This window comes from Somniosus microcephalus, chromosome 8 (assembly GCF_052327205.1).
Source record: "Somniosus microcephalus isolate GS21.2 chromosome 8, FLI_Smic_1.0, whole genome shotgun sequence".
NCBI lineage: Eukaryota > Metazoa > Chordata > Chondrichthyes > Squaliformes > Somniosidae > Somniosus > Somniosus microcephalus.
Genome location: NC_140994.1, coordinates 15,066,951 through 15,073,172, shown reverse-complemented (window position 1 = coordinate 15,073,172; position 6,222 = coordinate 15,066,951).

Below are 6,222 nucleotides of genomic sequence, written 5' to 3'. Positions count from 1 at the left end.
GCTGTGTTTAAGATAGCCTTTCCCTTGAAGGTTATAGGAACAGGAGTAGGTCATTTAGCCCCTCGAGCCTGTTCCGCCATTCAATGCAACCTAACTCCATATACCTAATTTTGGCCCATATCCCTTAATACCTTTGGTTAACAAAAAGCTATCAATCTCAGATTTAAAATTAACAATTGATCTAGCACCAATTGCCATTTGCAGAAGAGAGTTCTAAACTTCTACCACCCTTTGTGTGTAGAAGTGTTTCCTAGTTTCACTCCTGAAAGGTCTGGCTCTAATTTTTAAACTATGCCACCTAGTCCTAGAATCCCCAACCAGCGGAAATAGTTTCTCTCTATCTACCCTATCAGTTCCCCTTAATATCTTGAAAACTTCGATCAAGTCACCCCTTAACCGTCTAAATTCCAGGGAATACAACCCTAGTTTGTGTAATCTCCCCTCGTAATTTAACCCTTGGAGTCCAGGTATCATTTTGATAAATCTACACTGCACTCCCTCCAAAGCCTACTTGCTGTAAATCCTAAAGTCAGTTCAAGATTAATTGCAATCGGCGATGGAAGTTTGCAGATTGGCAGCTGCTTGTAAATGTCTGACTCCAGGTCAGAAGAAACCAGCACGAAGTCTATTTGTGTACCCGTTTGACACTTATTCTGGGGAGTCATAAGACTGGATATGCCAGAATATAGTTCCATGGCCCTGTTTCCTCACCTGGCGAATTCCTGATCTCTACCTTGTTGACATATAGAGTGCCCATCAGAAGGAGGGACAATTAGTCGGGCCATAAAGCAATCCCCACTCTGATCACATCCTGGCAGCGGTTTAGGAGCGACATTGTCAGCTGCAAGTGAGCAGGCAGGCCTCCAGTGTGTCCAGTCGATGGGAGAAGGTGCAGGCCTCAAGAAAAAGAGCGGGGGAAACAAAGAACATTAACATATTAAATGTCAAAAAGAATGTGCTTAAAGGTTTCATATGTCTGGGCTGTGCGTGTGGCTTCACAAGTAAAGATAATGACCGGATATAAAGTATTGATCAATAGTTAAGTCTGACAAATTATAAATCGATATGCTGCAAATTGCATTGTGATAGCAAGATTCGAAGATGCTTCCGAAGTTTTTAGGATAGAAATTACTTTCGATCATAATAACGGATGAGCGCTAAACACGTTCATGTGGATTTTTTGATAGGAAGGGATTGCTATTATTACAGCAGCAGTTTCATAGAACCATAGCAACGTACAGCACAGAAGGAGGCCATTCTGCCCATTACGCCTGGGCCGACTCTCTGAAAGAATCTCCTACTTACTCCCATCCCTTTGCCCTTTCCAGTATACTTCTGAAGTTTGCTTTTTCAAATATGTATCTGCTTCCTTAAAAAAAACTCTGCTGTTTCTACTTCCACCACTGTTTCTGTTAGGGCATCCCATAACCATACAGCCTCCTGTGGAGAAAATATTCTCCCAATCACTCTCTTCCTTATTTTGGCGATGATCTTAAATTGATGTCCTCTAGTTACCGACTCGCGGACCAGTGCTCAAACAGCTTTCCCCTATTGAACCATCCTATTTTCTACCCTATTATTTACTAACCGTTTTGAAATGGATTGGACAGGTAATAATCTCTTGAAATTGGTTGAGAAAATCAAATATGTGTCTCATCTGTCCTGTACTTCAGCAAGATTACCGTTCCCTTAATGTAAGTCTGTGGGTTTCACCGAGTTCCTTCAGCCCAGTTACTGCCCTGTCTGCGCTCTGGCATGTGCTATTACCCTGGTACTTTGACCCCCCCAGGCGCGTGAATTCCACTAAATCTAATATCTTACAAGAGAATTGTCCCTAGTTCCTGCTCTGGGCTATAGGACCTGTGCCTGCTACTCCATGGAAAGAGACATCCAATATACAGTGTATATAAGAAAAACCCTTTTCACAATTGAACCTCGGGACTGCCATATTCTAACACCACTTAGAAAGGGAAACGAACATAAACGGATCATTTTCTCAACACCTGCTTTCGTATTTAGAATCTAGATCGGATTAAATGTTATTTGGGGCCTCTCGGTGTTGCGCCTTTCTTTCGCTTATTTGCCCAACTCTTCAGTTCTTTCATTTTTCACGTTTTTCTTCCTTTATGCCGTATCTATATTTGTTATTCCCCCCTCCCACTCTCCCAAATGTCCAACCAGCAACACTCTAAGCATGAGTATAGAAATTAGGACTGAACAATAATGCATTGTGCGCCCTCCACTCCCCAAATCACCAGTTCTGATGGAAGGTCATCGACCTGAAATCTTACCTCTGTTTGTCTCTCCACAGATGCTCCCAGGCCTGCTGAATGTTTCCAGCATTTTCAGTTTTAATTTCCCAGAACAGTCTTCAGCTAACACGCCCGTATACTTTTGATGTCTCAAAGTAATTTGTGCTATTTCTAATTTAAGATAAAGTACAGTAGATTATAAGTGTGTGGGTTTTACCGCGGCCTAAGGGTTACAAAAGGAACTCAACATTCTTTTCCCCATTGATTTCTGACTGTCAGAACCAAGGGAATCAACTGTTTCTCTCTCTCCACAGATGCTGCCTGACCTGCTGAGTATTTCCAGCACTTTATGTCTCACATTGTTTAATTACCTTTATAAAAAAAAAGTCAATCGGTTATATGCAGAGCATGCAAAATAATCCCATAAGGTGTTTTATATAAAGAATGAACGCACTCATATAGCGACTGATCGCAGCGAAAATGCTCAAAGAACTTCACACAATGAAGTAGTCTGGTAACTGCACGCCACAATCATTCCATTATGTGCAATTTACTGTCATCATATACTTAGTCGTGGCATGCCTTGCAATGCCCGGAATAAAGTATGTTTAAAGGTATTTTTTGATTTAAATAAGATTTAACAGACTCTGACACGTTAGTTTTGAGCAGCTTGTAACACTTCCGGCGAACTAGCGGCGGCAATCTGTCATTCATTTCTCTTTACTGAGTGTCTCCAGTGGAAATATCCGCTATGAGCGAACGGAGCTGCAAATCCTAAAGCTATTCTCTCCCTTACCTGGGCCATTACACTCGACCCTGGAAACTGAACGCATTTGTTAGCCAGATTGCAGGGTCCTTGTACTGTAGATGTCACCTTGTGCACACATGGTACCCGTTGTGTAGCCTACCCGAGGTTACTATAAAATCACATCAAATTCTAAACACATGTGACAGTGTGCAAGTAGGCAAAGATCACTTTGTTCTTGGGTAACCCGATTGGTCCGGTCGCTAAGAGTAGCGACATGGTAAATACGTAGAAGACGAATTATTCTGCTCGCCTTTTCAAACAATTTGGTTCTTTTTTTGAGGTCTTTTAAGATTTCGCTAGAAATAGCAACCAAAAAAATGGAAACCTTTATGAAAGTATTTGCGATGTGGCTACACACAGCAATTGCACCCCCCTCCCCATCCCCCAGTAAGGAAAGGGGCTGACTCGTTTGAAAAGGGTTGGCTTTGAAAGCAATGGGGAAAGATTACCCCCTGTGGGCTCGGGGTACCGTTTTAGGCGTTTGCGATTTCGCTGGGACTGGCTCACCGGCAGAATTCCCTCGCTCCCAAGTGTGGTGATTTTTTAAAACACGTGTTATTGATCTGTGGGCTAGCAAGGCCGCAATTATTGTCCATCCATAGTTGCCCTAGAGAAGGCGGCGTTGGGGTTTCCTGCTGTCACTATTTCCTTTAGGTTGACTTGTCATAGTTACCAGTTATCTCTTCCAGGTGCTACAGACTGGGTCTCCATCCACATTATTGACCCCAATATAAATAGTCGTCTATTTTATGGTATTTTAAAACAGTATATTGTGAAAGGCGTTTCAAAAAACGTTGCACACGGGGCTACAGATGGACTTCGAAATAGTCCGCAATAGTGACCAAATATTTTGATGATTTAAAGAGTGTTCGCGTCTTTTTTTTAAATGTGAATTTTTGTTTTAGTTCATGGGATGTGGGCGGCGTTGGCAAAGCCAGCATTTATTACCCACCCCTAGTTGGTCTATGTATATATTTCTGCTTTTAATGGCTCCGGGGTTTGTTTTTTACTCAAACGGTGAATGTTGATGGGATCAGAGATAAATTGAGCTAACCTTGACAGAGCTGGGTTAAACTAGCAGAGATCCCGATGCTTCCTGCTCATTCACATGACTCAGAAACTCCTTCAAGTCAGTTTCACTCCTCCACTCCCCCATTCCTCGTTACTCAAACAGAACAAGACCCAGGACATTAGAAATGAATACGAGATCGTTACATTTCCAATTGATTATTTGTAACATTTCATTTTTGCAAGAAGAGATTTCACCCGTCAGAATTTGTGTCTCTATCTTTTCCTTTTTCTTGACACTGTTAACAAAATAGAACCGCATTGCATTGGCCACGGATTCACTTTCTCGCTTTATTTCAAATTGCGCGTGTGTTCCTTCGGTATTTTTTGCAATTTATTAAAAGCCGATTAGACGTCTGGACTGGGCCACTTCGAATGAATGAAAACAGATTTCGTCAGGAGCGGGGTAGTTGAGGGGTTTGATTTGAAAGAGAGCAGGGCTGTGAAGATGTGCATTATAGCCTATAGGCTGTAAAACTGCAGCTGTGTCCTCGCACTGTCAATGGTCCTCCCCCGCCCCCCGGTTTGTTAAAATTTCGAATTTAGAAATTCTGTTTTGCCTCTTGATTGTAACTGTTGACTCCAAGCACCTCAAATCACCCTCTCTAGCTCCTAAAAGCGTTAACCAAATGTATAGATATCCACAGATGGACTGTGTAATAGTAACATAAAGAACGAGAATACTGGGAAATGGGATGAAACAAAATGCACAATATCTTTAGTTAAAAGATTGGACACAAAGTTGAAAGTGGCTACATGCAGTTTGTCATAATCATTAGACTGAGTGAATATCTGATAGGCGACTATATCGGCTAAGGGAATGAAGCCCCATCATGAATTTACTATTCTATCTACTCCCGCTGTATCAAATCCTATGAATGATTGCAGTTACCTATCAAGGTAACACGTTTATTCATCCAAAGGGCATGTTTCTGTTAACCCGGTTCACGGCTCAACAATGCGCTCCGTGATTCTGTTACTGGTGTAATCTACCACCCAGCTTAAATTAACAATTATGGAAAGGTTTATATATATATATTTAAAATTGCAACGTGAATTATTAATATTTATTAGTAACACGTCAATAAGTTCCAAAGGCTCCTCCCGATCGACTGCAAGAACGTGCTGTCAGCTGTTTGCCCGTCCTTTCTAAACATAGATCCGTGTGTCGATGTGGAGATTCTGGACTTTAACAGAAATGAACAGTAAACAATCGCCCGCTTGGAGTTTGAATTTTTATTTTTAAATAACGCCTCTCTTGAAGCTGTGAGCTGGACGAACTAAATGTACACAGGTAAGGCAATATCCCGCGCTCAAAGTGTGCTGAATTAGTCTGGAGAGTGGCCAGTAACGAGATTGGTTCATATTTGATATCAGGACGCGTAGTGAGTGAAACCGGATCGATTTACATTTTTTTTTTGCTCTGTTGAATGCATTAAGAAAACGAAAATAATTGTATTTCCTTTGCAAGGTGACCGCTGCCCATCTTGAGCTGCTGTACTTTAATTGTTCTGCGCCACAAGTACCAGCTCTTTGCAATGTTTCTTACTGTAGCTCGCTGCTCCTTCGAGTGGGAGCTCGGTCGTAACAATGTCCCAACAGGTTTTATGGTTCTTACACTGGATAAAGTGAATAAAAGAAGAGATTAATGGACGTGAGTCCATTCATAACAATCTTCCCATGAACAGATAGTGCGCCTCCAGACCATCCTTTCTGTCTGATTTATGGCGATCATGAAAGTTCAATACAATAAGTTTTTGTACATATTTCCAAAGCTACGGCGTAGAACCAGCGTGCGCCATTGGATGCGCCAACATCATCCATCTACTCTTGCGCATTTCGAGGCCTTATTTTATTTGCACTTATTTATTTTTTTAAAACAGCAAGTGTTTGACTATTAAATGCGCTTTTTGCAATGTGGGTAAGTACTAAACAGTACCGCAGCTCTGCTACATACAAAACAATGTATACATAAATAGCGCGGCATAATTAAAGTGTGGATGTTGCTTACACTGTAGATGTATGTCATTTAAGTGTCATTTAAAGTTGCACAGGCTTCTTATTCAAATACATTAAATATGAATATGATTCCAA